This window comes from Cynocephalus volans, chromosome 13, assembly GCF_027409185.1.
Source record: "Cynocephalus volans isolate mCynVol1 chromosome 13, mCynVol1.pri, whole genome shotgun sequence".
Classification (NCBI taxonomy): Eukaryota; Metazoa; Chordata; class Mammalia; order Dermoptera; family Cynocephalidae; genus Cynocephalus; species Cynocephalus volans.
In genome coordinates, this window is record NC_084472.1 from 43,752,057 (window position 1) to 43,770,368 (window position 18,312).

General features: G+C 47.1%; 1 protein-coding gene across 1 annotated transcript in view; it reads right to left on the reverse strand.

The window, feature by feature from the left end:
• ZBTB7C (zinc finger and BTB domain containing 7C) overlaps positions 1-14,687 on the reverse strand; it is a 143,487-nt gene extending 128,800 nt beyond the window's left edge. Inside the window, exon 1 of the mRNA XM_063076463.1 lies at positions 14,631-14,687. The gene's annotated coding sequence lies outside the window, so the exon portion shown is untranslated. The remainder of the gene's footprint in view (positions 1-14,630) is intronic.
• Positions 14,688-18,312: the final 3,625 nt, after the last annotated feature.

Here is an 18,312-nt window from a genome sequence, read left to right on the forward strand (position 1 = left end):
TCTCCTGCTGATCCTCAGCCATTCAGAGGTGGCCAGGAGGAGAAAAAGACCCAGAACACCTTAGCAAAGACAGCAGGCAGTCTTGGGAGAGCCCCTACACAGCTGTGGACTCCTGCAAGGCCTGGCCCCACAGGTTCTCCTCCAGGGCTTCCTCGGTCAGTGTGCCTCCCTAGGCTCACCCCATTCCTCCCTGCCCAGCCCTGCTGTACTGACAGATGACAGAAGACTCGCCTGCACAGCTGCAGAGGCCTCTGTGGTTGCTCTCCAGGTGTGTCCCTTTGGATGACTGTCCCCACCACCCCTACCACCAGGGTAGCCTGGACTCAGCATGCAGCACACACTCAGCTGGGAGTGTGGCAGTAGAAGCTGGAACCTGGGGTTGGCAGGTGACACTCTGCTGGGCCTGGACCCAGAAGTTCCCTTGGCAGTGGGAGAAGACGGCATGCAGTCTTGCTCTTTCCCTATCCCTCCCCGAGCCTGTGGAGCCCTATCATCCAGCGCTCCCAGGCCCGGCCACAAGTTAAACAAGAGAACAAAGAAGGTTTTTGCAGCTTCTTCCCCAAGCTGGCGACACCTGATTTCCCTAAAGGAGGAACCCAGGCAGGCTCTAGCCATCTCACCCCATCCTGGAGATCAACAAGCCTGCCACCCGAGAGCTCTCTGAGATCAGGAGCCCAGCCCTCTGTTTCTTTTGAATTCTCCTCTCCTTCCATCCCTCACTTTTCCACTTAGGTCAGGCCCTCTGCTCTGTGAAGAATATCCCAGAAATCATCCATCACCAAATTCTGGAAGCTGATCTCAGCAACTGCATGGCTGGAAAAAACGTGGGAAGTCCACTGTCCTTGAGATGGGAATGACTGTTAGCTCTCTGAGGACAGGGATGCCGTATTCATCATGATGGCACTAGCCCCAGCCAACCTGGACAGAGTGGGTTCTCGACAGAGGTTCACAGGCTGCACCCAAGTCTTAGCTTGCTGCTCGCTGGCTGCCCTGGAGCCAGGCACAGAGTAGGCATACAGTAAGTGCAGCATGTGTGAATGAATGAGTGGGTGCCTGCTGAGTTCCAGGACTATGCTGGGCACTCTGACTACTTCATCTGTTGATAGGGCCCTGCAAAAAGCTGAAACTTACTTATGCAGGCTGCGGGCAGAGGGAGGTCACTCTCCCTCTGGAGTTTGAGAAAGGCATCTGGGAAGAGGTAGCACCGGGTTGGGCCATAATGGACAGACAGGCTTTCAGCCACGAACAGGCCAAGGTGAGGTTGAGGAAGCTTTGAAGATGGATTTAAGCAGCCCCCTGGTGGGAAGCTGAGTCTGCATGGGGACTTCCAGTCTGGGCAGCTACTTCCACAGTCTGGTGGAGCAGGCTGCGGTAGAGGGAGGGCTGGTGGGTCCTGGGAAATCTGCTCCAGGACTGTTTAGTTCTCTCAGCAGGAGCTGCAGGATTGAAGGAGGTGGGAGGGCTGGGATGGAGAGCCAGCATTGGCGTGCCCACCCTGCATGAGTGTTTCTGGGAGATTGAGCCAACATCCTGGCCCCCATCAGCGGGAGCCTGGGTAGGCAGATCAGCGAGAGGGATGCACTGGCCACATTGCCGCAGACTTATTTTTCCCATGCACTTGACTGATGTGACCCACGGGCAATGGGGAATGACCTTCACTGGGCCTGTTGCTGGTGCAGCAATGACAGCCCTTGGGTCCTTTGGTGACCCCTCCCTCAAGGAGCTGGTCTGGGGTTGGAGAGAGCCTCAGGACTCAGGGTCTCTCCCAGGTCTGCCACAGTGGGGATGTGCAGGGACAGCCTTGTCCTGCCTGATTCCAGCTTTTTGCTTTTTCTTCCTTCCAGGTCAGCATGATTCAAGGAAGAAACTCTTGTCTAGGCTGTTGGAAGGCCTCTTGCGGAGACAGAGAAGCACATGTGCTTTCTGGGTGTTGGGTGGGAGATGAGTGCCCATATCTCTCTGAAGTCTGCAGAGAGGCTCGGTTCAAGCACAGCCCTTAACTTACTATGAGCCATTAACTCACTCCCTAGCCTCAGTTTTCACTTCTGTAAAATGGAGTGATATGCTCCCTAGGCCTCAGTTGTCATATCTATAAAACGCAGGCCTTGGAGCTGCCTTCTAGATCTGACTTTCTTCTAGTCCTTGAACAATGCCATCTTCCTCTTCCCAAGATGTTTCCAGACCTGAGTGGACAGGTACTTTATTTCAAGTTTTGCTGATTTGATTTGAACACTGTGGTTTGAACAGTCCCCCTGTGTCAAAGGTGTTAGACCTAAAACCTGATCACGAAAATCAGTAGATCCTCCCAAAGTAGACGAAACTAATGATTATTGAGCTTCCACTCTACATCAGGCCTGATGCCAACTAAAAATATTTACATCAATTATATCATTTAATTTTGATGCCAACTCTGGGAAGAGGCTCTGATCATCCCCATTTCCCCCAATTTGGCATAATTTCTTAAAGTCCTGCAGTGGTTTCCCACCATCTTCAGGATGAAATCCAAACTCCTCCCCATCCTACCTTTCCAACACTCCACCTGACATAGCCACTCCCCTGATGGACTGACCACTCCTTCCACAAACACAATCCTGAGGTCTACAATGCTTCCTCCTCCCTGTCCATTCAACGTGCATCTCTCCAAGGCCTGGCTCAAGTCCTACGGCAGGGCACAACATTTAAGGAGGTGCTTACTCTCAGGTGCTAGCCCTGCACTTGCAGTACCCTGACAGTGGCGCCTCCTTAAATTTTTCTCCAGTGCTTTCCTTGCCTCACCCTGGCCCTGCCACAAAGTCTCAATGCTCAGACCAAGGACCTCTTCCAAAGTCCACAGCCCTCCCTGATGGGTCCTATCACTGGACTGTGTCATGGGTTTGAGGTGGGGGTTGGCTTGATTCCTCATGTGAGTGTTCATTGCTCCAGGGCAGGGACCACGTTTCCTCTGTCTAGATCCTAAAACCAACAGGGCTTGAGCTTCCAAACCTCTGACCCCTGAACTTGCTCCCTCCCTACCTTCATCTGTCTGCTGCTCCATCAGCCTGGGAACCCCAATTCATTGTTTAGAGTCTACATAAAAATTATGGTTTATCCTTTCAACGAAATATTATATAGCTACTAAAAATTATGTTTCCATATGGGTGAATTCTTCTATAACCCGGGTGTAAGAAGAGGCTTTCTAATGATGACAAAAAACCCAGAGGTAGTAAAAGAAAAGATTGAATAATTTGACTACATTAAAATAAAAAAATTTTATATGACAAACTCTGTAAGTAAAGTAAAAGGTATATGATAAATTGGGAGAAAATATTTGCTGCTTGTATCTTAGACAAATGGTTAATATCACTAATATATAAAAGATTCTTAAAAACTGAAGGACAAAGAACCAAAAACCCAATAGAAAAAGGGCAAAAGACATGAACAGACAATCCACAAGAGGGGACATTAAAAATGATCCTTAAACATATGAAAAGATGTTTGACTTCACTCATAATAAAATAAATGAAAATTAACATTACACTGATACACCATTTCATACTCATGAGATTGGCAAAAATTCCCAGACATTACAACACCTTCTGTTGGCCAGGTTGTGGGGAAACAGGTGGGAATGCAAACCGGCAAAACCCCATAGAGGGGATCTGGCAACAGATAACAAATCATATATATATACTTACTCTTGAACTCAATAATCCCATTCCTAGAAATTTACCATGAAAATACATTTCCAAGAAAATGAAATGTATATGCACAAACATTGCAGCATTATTTATAATTGCAAAATATGGGAAACTACCTAAGTGGTCACACACAGGAGAGGAGGTGAATAGACTATGAAACATACACACAGTGGAGTATTATGCAGCTGTAAAAAAGAATAAGGAAGAACTGGTATGGTGTGATTTCCAGAATATACTACTGACTGAATAAAGCAAAGCATAAAAAAGCGTATATAACATGCTATCTTTTGTGTAAGAAAGAGTGAAAATAAGATAATATATAATTTTGCTTATCTTTACAAAAAGCAATAGAAGTGTAAGCAGAAAACAATTAAGCTGGTTACCTACAAGGGGGGAAATGGGATACAGGAGAGAGTGACATGTCTCCAAGTATACCTTTTTGTACAGTTTTAACTTTTGAAAGCATAATAATGTTCAGTATATTAACAAATCAAATCAAATCAAATCAATAAGAATAAAAAGGAAAAAATATCCTTCAAACTGAACCTAACCGATTTTCCAATAAATACTATAACCACACTGAAGGGCAAAAAAAAGAAGGAAGAAAGGGAACTAATCCAAGTAATTTATGAACACAGCACAATGGAGTGGGGGCGAGGGAAGGTTTGTTGATTGTAGGGTATGGGTAAAGCAATTTTGGAAGTATTTCAGTTGTAATACAGGGTTAAAGAGGTGAGTGAATGTGTTCATGGTTTGGGGAGCCCAGGTTTCACTGTGGAAGAGGACATATAAATATGGGATGGGGAAGGCAGGAAACAACCCTGTGGAGATGGATTGGAATCGGGGGTATTGGTGCGGACTCACAATTTCTAAAATACAAATATATAAGTGTATATGCACTTTTATGTGTACGTGTATACACATGCATATGTACGTATGAAAGGTATGTGAATATATAGGTGCATATACATGCATGTATTTCCTAGTTCTGTCCCCTGAAAGGGCCAAGAAGCAAAGACACCTGGCAGCAATGAGCACACCTAATTCCCAGATCTTGGTCTCTGATATCATTCCCCACTAAAAGGAACCAGAGCTCCTTAGAGAAATGACTTGATCCCAGGGCTGGGTAGGTAGGGCAGGTACAAAATGAGCCTGGAACCATTTATGCCAGAAAGTAAGAATGTACTCAAAATTGCGATAGTGGTGTTTCAACATCTCATGGGAGCCAGCTCAAAGGGGCTCCCACTGGTCAAATCTGGGACAATTTGAGCACCAAAATAATTGAGTATAGTGATAAATAAAAACCATTGGAAGAACAGGAATTCATCAGTCCATGCAGATAATAAATAGATAAACACATTCTACTGGTTACAGTAGAATGCCAAGGGCCAATTGGTAAGTATAGAGGCAGTGCTGGGGTTGGAAAAGCATCACTTTGCAACCCTCAAGTTAACAATTGGCAAGAGCCATCTTTGGATGTGACATCCAGGGGGAAATCCACAAGGGTACCTGTGAGGTTTTAAGAAGTCTCCCCACAGACTGCTTACTAGTGTAAGGGAGAAAAAAAATACCATGTATTATAAAGTCAGGAAATTATTCAATGCCTAGACTGGGAGACTGAAATAAATGGGGACCAGTGAGTGCCTCCAGATATGACTCCCTGGGAAGAACTGAGAGGGCCTATACAGGATCATGACCAGGAGCATATAACCTGGATCTAATCACAAGGAAACATTAGACCAACTCCAAATGAGGAACATTTTATTAAAAATAAGAGGGGGGCGCATTGTATTCTTCAAAAATATCAATGTTATGAAAGACAAAAAAAAGGCCTTGAATATGTTTCAGATTAAAGGAGGCTAAAGAGACATAACTAAATGCAATATCCGACCCTAGAGGGGATTCTCTCTTGGTGGGAGAAATGCTGTAAAGAACATCACGAAGTTAACCGACAAACTTGGAATACAAATGGCAGATTAGATAAAAGTGTAGTATTAATGTTAAGTTTACTGATCAACCATACTATGATTATGTCTGAGAACATGCCTATCCTTAGTAAACAGATGCTGAAATATTTAGGGATGAAGGGCCATGATATACATAACTTATTCTCAAATGGTTAGAAAAAATGTGTGTGTGTGTGTGTGTGCGCGCGCGCGCGCATGAGTGTGTGTGTGTAGATAGAAAGAGCACAAATGATAAAGCAAATGGGGTAAATGTTAACAACAGGTGAACTGAGATGTGATGATCTAAGGGTACTCTTTGTAATATTTTTATTTTTGATGTTTTTCTGTAGTTTGAAATTATTTCCAAATAAAAATTTTATTTTATTTATTTTTTCGAGTGTTCATTTTAAAAAAAATTTAATTTATTAATACACCATGTAGTTGATTTTCATGTCCCTTTACATGAAAAATTTTAAAGGTATGTTCCAATATTTGAAAGCCATTCCCTTCTCTGCAGGTGTAGACTCCTCAGCCAGGATATGGCTAGCAGGTGCCCAGGCCGGGGGGAAGTTCCGAAATCAAACCCATCTGGGTTCAGTGTGTAGCCTTGGAGAAGTGACTGTACTTCTCCATGTCTCTGCTCCCTCCTCTGAAGGGCAATGCCACCTCCTGGGCTGCTGGACAATGAAGAGATCCTGCCTGCCAGTGCTCAGCTCAGGCTACAGCCATAGATTGGGCTGGATCAGCTGAGCTATCACTTCACTGGGTTGTCGCTCATCAGCATAAACCCTTCAGGGCACAGAGCTGATAGCTATCTACGTTTCCAAGAGCTGGACTGTGAGCCCAGGACTGAGGAGCTGTCCAGGCCTGGCCTTGGGTAGGCTGGCCTTGGGTGGGCTTCCACCTGACAAAGCTCACTGTGGGTTGTGGCCCCCCTGTTGGGCCTCAGCCTCAGGAATCAGGCCCTTGTGCTCTGGGCCTTGACCCACCACACTCATCCTCACCTGCAAAATGCTTTCTTTTTGGCTCACACCTCCTTCAAGGCCACTCCTGGTGACTCCTGTGACACCTTGCTAGAGCTATTCCAGTCCCCTCCTTCACTGCTTCTCTGAGTAAGGGATCCAGTGAGGTATTTCAGTGTTGATTCACTTTTGGCCCCATCTCTCCTCTCCCAAGAGAAACCTTTGTGACAATGCTGTCATTCCTGAGTTCCCAGCAAAAAAGAACTGTGATCCCTGCTGAATAGGCAGAGAGAGAGATTGAGAGACAGAGAGTTTGTGTGTGTGTGTGTGTGTGCGTTTGTATGTGTGTGTGTCTTTGGGCTGGGGACTTTACTGGAGGCCCTGAAATCAGCCCTCAGCCCTCAGGCCAGGTCTGCCCTGATGGGGCCTCTGCCATCCACCCCAGCCCTTCGCTTGTGGCAGAGGCCTGTGCACTCTTAACCCTTCTCAGCTTGGCTCTGTGCCCCAGCAGCTGACCGTTACAGACCACAGCAGTGGGCTCCTTGCCTCTGGCTTCCTGCTGGTTCAGCACATGGAGGCCCCAGATAGAGCCTAGAGGGAGGGAAGGAGGGAGGTCCATGTTGGGATGTTTAATGCCTTGTCTCCAAGGATGCCTCAGGCTGGCTGTGTCCCTGGACCAGAGGTCACAGCCTGGTAAGGTGTCCCCTCCATCCTGTCCTCACTGTCTCTGCTTCCAGCAGCCTCTCTCACTCCTCAGTTGTTCAGCCCTTGGTGTCACAGCTCCCTAGGGTCAACAGCGCCGAGGCACTGTGCTGGCTCTTGTGAGTGCCCTAGACCTTGTCCAGGCCTTTCAACTCAGCTGTCTTCAAATCGCCCACTTGGAGTGTGCCACCAGTTTCCCGCCAGGCCCATGCCTCAGGCGGACACCTGTGGCAGGAGGCCACGGCGTCACCCATCAATGCGTTTGGTATGTGTCTGCGTGCGAGGCCCGTGTCACCACACTCAGTGAGGGGGCCCCCGCGAGGCCATTCACGCCATGGAACGAAAGCGAGGGCCACCACCTGAGGCCTCCTCTGAGGCCTGCTGCTTCCTGTCCCAACTTCATTTCTTTTCATAAGTTACTGTTAGCCAACAAGCATTCCAAGAAGGGAATTCAAGAGAAAAGTTGGTGGAGGATTGCCATATTTTTGGGTCTATACCCTTTGTTATGAACTCTTCAGGAGCCTGATTCAACTAGAGGAACAGGTGGCAGAATGTGTTCTTCAAAATTAGTTCTGAGAGACACTTGGGGCTCTTCTCTGTTCATTCTATTAAAATCAGAATATTAGCGAGTGCCAGTTGCAGTGTCAGAGCAGGTCTGGCAATGTCTCTGCTGCATTGTCTACTTGAAAGTAAAAAAGGCCTGTCAAGTCCATTCTGGTCTCCTGCTCACAGTGACAGAAAAGCCCTGACCTGCTCTGTGTCTGAGATGCTGGCAGGTCCAGGACAAAGCAGTGGAGCCAATCATGTGGCCCATTATGCCAGGCTCTGGCGAGCGAGGCTGCCTCGTCCTCCTCCCCACTGTGCTCTGCAGCCCCAAGTCCCAGCAGTGTGGATTTCCATGGTTAGAGCTAGAGCTGATTTTGAAGGGAGTGGGGGGGATGGATGACTCAGGGACTCCGAGGCTTGAAAATCAAAACTGCTTTGCCATTTCCTTGGACCCCGTTGCAGCCCTTATCTCTGGAAGAAACACCACAATGCAAATGAATTCCGTTTCTCCAGCAGCAACAAACAAATCTGGCTTTTGGCATTCTGAGCTCTAGAGTCACCCAGAAGTGTCATGGTGGCATTTTTAATTGGGCCCCTTGGAAGACAGTGAAATTCTTAGCTCAGTGGAGGTTGGTCCTCTCTGAGGACCAGGAATGGGACCAAAGTCCCAATTGATAAGGGTTCCCTGAGTGTCTGGGGGGGCTCATGCCTGGTGGCCTGGGTTACAGAGCATGTCCCTCAGGGGGCTTGGCAGCCAGCTGGGGAATGACAAGGCCCAATGATGTGGGGACTGCAGGTGGCTTGAGGAGGCAGAGATTCCTGGGGGCTGGGTGGGCCAAGAAGGGCTTCCCAGAGGAGGTGGGACCTGACAGGTGGTTAAGCATGGGGAATGAGAGAGGAGAGAGCAGGGTGAGGAGGGACGTGAGTGAAAACCTCAGAGGCCAGGGTGGGAGGTCATGTCAGAGAGAGGAGCGGCAAGGATGGAGCATCTGTTAGGGAAGTCATCAGAGGTTAGGCTGGAAGGACCTTGACTGCAAGTGAAGATATTTCTTCTTCCTTCTGTTTCCCTGAGCAAACCTAAATTCAGTATTAATCTCCCAAGACCTATCTTTTTGATCAATGTTGATTTCCCCTGCACACCTGTTCATATTTCAGATGGAAATGTCTTATAAAATCAGTCCATTCGCTGGTGATTACCATGGTAATCAGGCATGCTCAATGACAGGCCAATACTCCTCTTGAAGACAAGATTCTGGAGACAAGAGCTTTCACATCACTTATGCTGGGGAGAGACAGGAGTGAAGCAGGCCTGGGCTGGGGTGTGTGGGGTAGGGTTTCCTTCTCTGGGGAAACCTTGGCAGACAGCACAGCACCAAAAGCCCGGGAGGGCTCTGCAGGAGGATAGGGGAGGACTCAGATGGGGGACAAGTAGGCAGGAGGGCAAGTCCTGCATTCCTCCTGGCTTTATAGTGTATATATTGCTGGGGACACCTTTGCAGAATCCCATGTGAGGAGAGGATCTGAGTCACCAGGCACCCAAGCTCAGGTACCTTGGCTAGAATATCATTCAACCTCCCACCTGGTGCAGGAACCACCTCTATGGCCTCCTGGAACATTACAAAGAAATAATTATTATTATTGCTTCTCTCTATCACAGAATTATGTTTTAGTGTCTGGTGAAAGTCCAGGCGGTTTAAATTATATTATGTAGTCCTGATGCAGTCTTATTTCCAAGAGCTCCAACCAGACTATATGGTTTCAGGTCCCAGCTCTGCCACTTGCTGGCTGCATGGCCTTGGGCAAGTTACTTAACCTCTCTGTTCCTTCTCACTTGTAAAAGGCAGATAGTAAAAGTTTCTAATGCACAGGGTTGTTGTGAGGATTAAGTGAGTTAATACATGTAAAACGTTGGGACAGTGCCTGTCACAGAATAAGCTCTCAAAGAGGTCAGCCACTTATGTCCTTGAATCACCCCCTTCATTTTCATAGGTGGGGGAACTGAGGCCAGGCCACAGAGCAAGTAGGTAGTGAGGACTGGACTGGACAAGACTTGCAGGCAGTGCTGTTCTCACTGCATTCTAACCCACTGCCCTCTAAGGCTAAAGGAATTTTTCTTTTGATGCAGGAGTGCTGTGGAGCTGAGTGGGGAGGCTCTGCTTCCTCCTGGTGGGTCTCCCAGGTGTTAAAATGCACTCAGTGGATGGGGGACAGGGAGGATCGAAGGGACAGCCAGTACCCTGGACTTTGCATAAATATTGCCTCGCCTACTTCCCCTGATACTCACATCACCCTCTCTGAACAATGAGGACACTGAGGCCCCAAGAGCCCCAAGCTATATGGCAACGACGGTGGGTCAGGACTGGAACGAAACACCCCTGCCTCCCCACCCACAGCTCTTTCTGCTCCTTCCCAAAGATGCCAGCTTTCTGGCTTCTGGCTCTGTCTGCTACCCAAAGCTGGGGCCTGGTCCACCCTCTTAAGCCCAGTCACTCCCTTGCTCCAACTGAAGACCTGGAAGCTCAGGCCCAGGGGCACAGGCCTCCAGAGCACTCACGTCTTAAAAGGATATAAACTTCTATAGCACTCGGTCACTCCCACAGTTGCCCATACATGTTAGATGTTGTCTAATAAAACAACCACCATAATGATAGTTGTAGCTGCATTTATTGCTTACGCTGTTCGAGGGTCTATGCTACCCTCTCCTTTTAACAGAACGATATTTGTCATTAATGGAATTATTTTACATTGCACCAGACATCGTATAATCCAAACCAGGCCAGGAGCCATGGGCTCAGTGTTACAGAATCCGCCCCACCAAAGGCAGCTGACAGGCCATTATTCTGTGTCTTGCGAGCTCCGTGCACTGTCAAAAAAAAGCCACCAATTTGATGGTTTATCTGGTTACAGGTTGAGGAAGATTTTACTTCAATCAAGATAATGATTCTATTTCTTGGACGGAAATTAGATTTTTCTTTTTTCATTGTCTCATGGGGGTGCCACCAAAATCTGTATTGGGGCTAGAATAGGTCACGCACAAGTTAGAGGATTTCCTTGCAATCTGAGAGAGAGTATAAACATGAAGGAGAACCGAAAGGCAGGAGCCTGTTTGCAAGAGAAGAACATATATGCCTGGCCTACAAGATTCCAAAATAAGTTCTACCTGGACATTTATTGGCACTGGACAAAAACTGTGAGACCAAAATTCAGAAGACAAGTGTACAGTGTGAGCCCGATAGCCTGGAATTTAAGTGAGGTAAGCGGCCTGTACAGACAATGTAATGTCAAAGAAGCACAGACCATACTCAGCTGGGAAGGACCTGAGAAATCTTCTAAGGCTGCCTGTCACGTAGTGTAGATTTCCTGTGTAACTGCTGACAGATGACCTAGCTACTGTTTCAACACCTACCACAGGGAGCTCACCAACAAAGGAGCCCATTTCATCGGTGACCAGATCCTAGGCTGAGAAAGCAACTCCAAATTATAGTCAAGTCACTTCACAAAAGGAAACCACAGTGAAAATTCACAAGTGCTGACAATGCAGATCTATCTAAACACACTTTGGAAACGGAATACACATTTCAGTAAGTCATTATGCAACATGCAAATGACATCTGATAATAAATGCAGGGAGACTTCAATAATTTGCACTAAATATGTGAATTTAGTGACATTTTAAATTATTTTTAAATATTTGGAAATTCCCAAGGAATTTCCAAAATGCTTTAATACTGTATCTCAAACTACGCGTGATTTTCTTTAAATAATAATAATTATTTGCAATTGGTAATGGTAGTAATTTGCAATTCTTATATTAATTGTTTATATAGTAACTGTAAGGAGTGTAGAAATGTTTCCAAAGTTTTAATACATTTTAAACATTCCACTGAGAGCCGACTCGAGCTATGAATTGCTCTCTCTCCAAAGAAAAGGCACATTTCGGCTCAACCCCTTCTGGAATAGTCCCAGCTGTTGACTCTTGAGGCCCAAGAAGGTGGTATCTTTCTGTACAACATCAGATTCACCAAAACTTTGAAATCTAAACCATACCTATCACCGAATGTAACACAAAATTCTGGTAATATTGGTTGTCTCTAAGAGAGGAGCCCGCTTGGGGTCAGAGATGGGGAGGAGAATTTTACCGTACACTTTTTGGTACTTTTGAATTTAGAGTCATGAGATTGTATTGCCTATTAAGAATAAAATTTCAGTTAAAAAAAAGCATGTGTTATTTTCAGTTAAAACAGACTTTGGCATTATTGATTTCTATTTTAATACCTGTACTCTTAAAATGTAAACTTACCATACTAAAAATCACTGCCAGGTCAGGTGAAAATGACATTTGGCTGGCTTCACAATAGTGATGCTCACAGGCATGACAGTAAATTCCCAGGTCCCCTTTACCTGCTGGGGAACCCATTTCCCATCTGCTGAGAGTGTGGCACATGGCTTTCACTTGGTCACAGGTTCTCTGGACCCTGGCTGTTGGCCGAGGTGACACCCTGGAGGTTGCACCATCAGCAAAACTCTGTAGGTGGCCGATGATGAATAAGGGGACATACAAGCCCTGCGCTGTGCCTCCAAACCAGATGGCACTGCAGTGCAATTGATGTGGATCAAGCCCAGGAGAGGCATGCCCTAAGACCATGTCCTTACTCAGATTCTCCTTCTCTATCTTGCTTCCCTCTCTTCCTGAAAAGTGTTTCCTAAGAGCTCTCCCTGAATGCATCATGTGCACCTGAAACCCTGTCTCGGGCTCTGCTTCTAGGGAGCCCAACCTAAAACAGTAACCAATGGCTCCAGATGGAGCCCTCCAGTGTCTTTCCAGAGAGTTGTCCCTGATGTTAGAAGCATACCCAGGCCTTCCTTTTTTTTTTTTTTTTTTTGTCTTTTTCGTGACCGGCACTCAGCCAGTGAGTGCACCAGCCATTCCTATATAGGATCCGAACCCGCCGCGGGAGCGTCGCTGCGCTCCCAGGGCCGCACTCTACCAAGTGCGCCACGGGCTCAGCCCAGGCCTTCCTTTTTGAGGGCAGAGCCTTAACTGCCTTCCTGCCCTGCCAAAGACCACCAGTCTGACATTCTGAAGCTCATGAAAGACAGCAACAGCAAAATGTTGACATCCAGAACACGGAGAATTCTGACGACCAGAACCTGTGCAACTGCACAAGTATTCTTCCTCCCCGTGATGAATAAGCAGGAGGGGCAGACCTGGAAGGGCCTGTTATATAACCAGAGAGATATCCCGTTATGTACAGTGGAAAGTCAGCGTGAACATCTTAGCTCTACCACTTTCTAGCTGAGTGAACCACAGCAAATATTTAATGACTTAAGCCTCAGTTTGCTCATCTGCAAGATGGGAATTTCTTTGCAAAGCTCATATGAGGCGATACTGTCAAGTGTGCTGCAAATTGGTAATGATGTGTAAATATTGGTTGTTGTTATTGAGATCTAGAATTAGTTAGCTTCCCATGCTTGCTTGGAACAAATAATTAATTAACCTTTGTTAAATAAATAAATCCAGCTGACCCTCCTCCTGGGCACAGTACCTAGAACTCCCTGTGTGAGAAGCAGCTCGGGGGGAAAGCAAGGACAATCGGGAGCACTATCTTGGTGCCTGTCCACCTGGAGCTCAGGGTGTGTCCCTATTGATTACTGGTCTCACAGGGCTCTGGTGGCCCTCAGCTGTAGCTGTCTGGAGAAGGTGCTCTCTCTCTCTCTCTCTCTCAGACATAAGGAAGATCCTTAATGTGGATTTCCTATAAACTATCCAATGTATATATTGATCTCAAATACAACCCCAAATTTGGTGAAAAATCCATGCAGCCACTTTCATGTGATGAATTGAAAAACTGGCAGAAACTTAGTTTTATTTACATGGATGAGGGATGCTTTATTCCACCCTTACTCTTTGCATCTGGACCATTCATGAAGCCATTACAAGCCCTTCAGCACCTGGCCCTGCCCCACCTCACCAATGTTTCCTCCCCTCCTCTGCCAGACCCATGCCTATGACGTCCTCCACATAGATAGGCCTTTGTGGCTTCTTCCCATGCTGGGGCCTCTGTCCCTGTTTATTCCTTTCAGGAATGGCTCCTCCATCAGCCCAGTTCAAGTCTCTCCTCCTCCAGGAAGTATTCCCTAACTACTCCCCATCACCAGCATCTCTGCCTGAGCCAGAGCTGGCCCATTCACCCTTTCATAAAGTTCTTTAATTGTCGCATGTATGGATGTCTTCCCTTTCTTTCCACCCTGGACTGAAAACTCCAAAATAAAGCATTGGCCTGCTGTTTCTCTTGAATTTCTCAGGGCCTCCAGGTAATGTCAGGCACTTTGTGATTAATGATATTCTTAGATTGATTAATGGATTGGGACGTATGATTGCTCTTAACACATTGTTAAATGGCCCATATGGGAATTTACCATTCCAAACAGGGTCAGCCTAGGAGTAAATTTAGAACTGTACAGTTTGTGGCCCCAGGGTTAGAAAACGCACGTCTCTCTTTTCTCCGGAGGAGTACTGCTCTCCTGCACGCCAATCGAGTCAAGGGAGCGACTCTTCATCATGAGTCTGTGGGAACGTTCTCCACTTAGAGGGCAGAGCAGCATTCACATCATCCTCCTTCAATTCGATACCTTACATTCCTGGGTCCATCCCCACCCAGCTAGAGGCACCTTCCAGAGGAAGAACCAGAAGCTGATTCCATCCAGGTCATGCCCCTCCTCCTAAAAGGGAATCCTGCCCATTTCCCAAGGACATTGTTAAACCACAGAACTAAAAAAGCAAAATTCATACTCACAAGCACCGATGCCTTAGTCTTGAATTTCAGGCCACCAGTTTTTCTGCAAACCTGCTCATTTCCTGCAAAGGAAAGAAAAGGACGGAGAATCATATTAGCATCTGCTCTGGGTATCCTTCAGCGCTTTCCTGGCTGACCTCGGGCTTCTGCACCTTCTCTGCCTTCTCATTCCCAGCAGCACTCTCCCCTCCCCGGGCACAGCGCATGTAGCTGGGTGGGCACCCACCCCTCCAGGCCCATGGGCTCAGCCCACGCCTCCTCCTCCCCCTCCCCGGCGCCGTGCCAGTCTCAGATTGACCATTGCCTCCAATTCCCTGAAGGCGCCCAGCTTCTTCCCACTCCAGTGTGAGGCCTCCACTTCTGTAGCATGGGGTTGCCTAGCAACCCTGCACACACGGCTCGGAAGGCCCTCCTAAATTGGACCTCACAGCACAGGGCATCTCCTTGTACAGCTGCCTGCATCTTAACAATCTGGCTCTGAATAATAACACAATGGTAATTGCATTCATGGACCCCAAACTACATTTAAATAATGTTCAAGAGCTGACACAAACCAACAAAGGCCAGAAAATGCATTGCGGAGGTTGACTGTAAGGCCAGGCCGAACGTTCGGTATGGGAGGGAGGTGACGCCAAAGACTTGAGTTAATGACAATGCCAACCTGAACTGTGAATTCATCTGCCGTTCGCCTGAATGTGTCACCACTTTAATGTGTTGTAATGTGAGTTTGGGCAATTAATGCCCAGAGGTAGGATGCTTCAAGACAGGATGCCCTTTAGTTCTGCTGTGTGAACGCAGATTTTGGAGGGAGAAGGGGAGGGGGAAAATACTTGGATGGAAGGGAGACAGTGCACAAGTGATTTTCCTTGGCTTTTACCATCGTGGCTAAATTCATTTTAGAAGGCAGAAGGAAGAACTTACCAAGCAAGAGCACAAAGCCCTTGCTACCTCAGCGAGGGACAAATTCAACATGACTGATGTATTCCAGGATAAGAAGTGAAGGCACAGCGTCCCTGACCCTGGCTAAACTGCAGACGGAAGCAGCCTATCTCGGAATGGGGAAAGGCGGCATGCGCGGGAGGCCAGCCTTCCATTTGTGTCCCCAGCAGAAGGTAGCGCAGAGCTCCGGTCAAGGCAGAAGTCTTCACATAACGGCAATGGCAAGCTGACAATCTGCTCCTTGTGGAGGGACAGGAGCAGGGGCTGGTGATCAGGCCTGATCATATGAAAGCCTGAAGTACTTTTTCTTTGGAGCTCAAAATCCTCCTGCAAGGGACTCGATTAGGTGTTGTATACACATGCTCACAGCATTATTTGCAATAGCCAAAGGTAGAGGCAACCTGAATGTCCACCAGTTGATGAACAAACAGAACGCTGCATACACTGGAATATATTCAGCCTTAACAAGGAGGAAATTCTGACACATGCTACAACATGACGAACCTCAAGGACATTTTGCTAAGTGACATAAGCCGACCACAAAGAGACAGTTATTGTGGGATTTCACTTATATGAGGTCCCTGGAATAGTCAAATTCACGGAGACAGAAAGTAGAATGTTGCTTGCCCAAGGCTGAGAGTAGGGGAGAGTAGGGATTTAGTGTTTAATGGGGACAGAGTTTCAGTTTGGGAAGATGAATAAGTTCTGGAGATGGATGATTGCACAATAGTGTGAATGTACTTAATGTTACTGAACACACTTAAAAATAGTTAAAGCAGTAATTTTTATGTTATGTGTATTTTACCACAACAAAAAAATACCCCTGCAACATAGCACAACATACACCACGTTTCTCTACAAGACTTCTGCCCATCTTCGTCTTGGAAGTCAGAGTGGCCTGTGTCATTCACAAGCTTGGACAGGGAGACTATCATCAGGACCAAAAGACACACTGGATGGTGTGACCCTGTGCCAGGGAAACCCTAGTTGTGAGCTTGGTGTTTGTGCAGTATGTGGTCTCAGATGAAGGGGTCTGAGCATGCAGAGACAGGATTTGCTTGTACCCACTCCTTGAAATCCAAACACCATTACCCTCCAGAACTGGCCTCCATCCACCCAATCAGTCCCAGCTCCACATGGCTGCCTGCTGCCACTCTTCCCCTTTGTCCACGCTGTACTCCCTGTCTAGAAAGTTCTTTCCTGTGCCCTCCGCCTGGCTTAATCCTACTCTTTCTAATGGGCCCCCCAAGCCTTCCAGACAACTCTCACTTGTGCTTCCTCTCAATGTCACAGCCTGCAATCAAGCTCTTGCTTAGGGAGCATCTTATGTTCATGTCTGAAAGATTTGCCCCTCCCAATAAATCCCTGAAAGGATACCCTGGGCAGGGATTGTCACTGACATTTTTTGTCTGCCACAGGCTCTAGCTCAGGGCTGAGCACTCAGGGGCTGCGGGACCATCTTGTCTCCTTTCTCAGGGAATTCAAACCGCAGCTCCCCTGCCCGGGGTACAAAGCATGTCAGCTGGCTGCAGGGCCATGGAGCTATTCATGGAGAATATTCAGTTCCCTCCAGCCATTTAGAGGTGTAACTTGCCATATGCAATAAACAATTGAGCAGTTACAGATTTTATTGATTTGGAAAGGTCACTGGAGCTAACAGCTTCTCCAAGTGAGAGTGAATGAATAGCACGGGTCATTTTTTTTTGGTGTCTTAGATTTTTTTTTTTCTTGGAATATGCTTTAAGCCTCAAAAATTAGTGTTACAAGTAAAACAAAAAAAGTTCCCAGCAAGGGAGAAAGGAGGAGCTCAACAGGAGCTCTGGTCAAGTCCTTGTCCCCTCTAAATCTTCCCATCTGCAAAATGTGGGCATGATCTTGAAGGTCCTTCCAACTTAAAAAAAATAATAAAATTATGATTGGAGGTGAGCATGTAAAGGTAGCTAGTGACCTTCCAAGGTGACAGCTACTCCGTACCCCACCCCTTCTTCCAGGTGCTAGACACTACTTCACCTTCTGCAAGTTCACTCCCTCAGTCAGGACAAAGTTCTCCATCATTCCAGGTGCCTCCCCAGACCTTGAGCTGGGTGCTCAAGCCTGCTGACCTGGCTGGCCTTGCTCTCATTAGATCCTTAAGGAACACTGGAGACTAGTAACTTGTTTTCTCCAGTCTCCAGGAATGGCTGGAAATGAGCCAAAGGGCATAGCCCAGGTTCTGTCTCACCAGCCCTTAGCTCTGCAACCAGCCGGTGCTGTCTGTCAAGGGCTGGCCTCTGTGGGACGGATGCTCCTGGTTCTCCCCAATAGGTGAGAAACAGAAGAAGCACTCAAGGAGCAGAGGGCTTTGGCTCCAGCCTGCTGTCGTGGGGAGGAACATTTGACCCCTGACCAGACTGTGCCGTTGGCCAAGGCTTTTTCCGACATCCCTCTCTTTCCCGATTGCCCTCCTTTTTTCTCTGCCTCAGGTGCAGACAGACACTGGGCAGGTGGGAGGCCGACGTCTATCTGCAAATGTGTGGCCAAAGCACCCAAGCCCCCACCTCCAGATTGCCCGTGGCTTTCAGTAGCAATAAACTGAGTGTGAATCAGAACTGTATCCATAACAACATTAATACTAACACTAGAATTAATATTAAGTTATATTAATGAACATTTGTGTGATGCTTTATGATTAAGAAAGTACTTTCCCACATACTTGTCAGGCAGGTAGGATAGATTCAACGTTTCAACGTATTTATTGAGCATC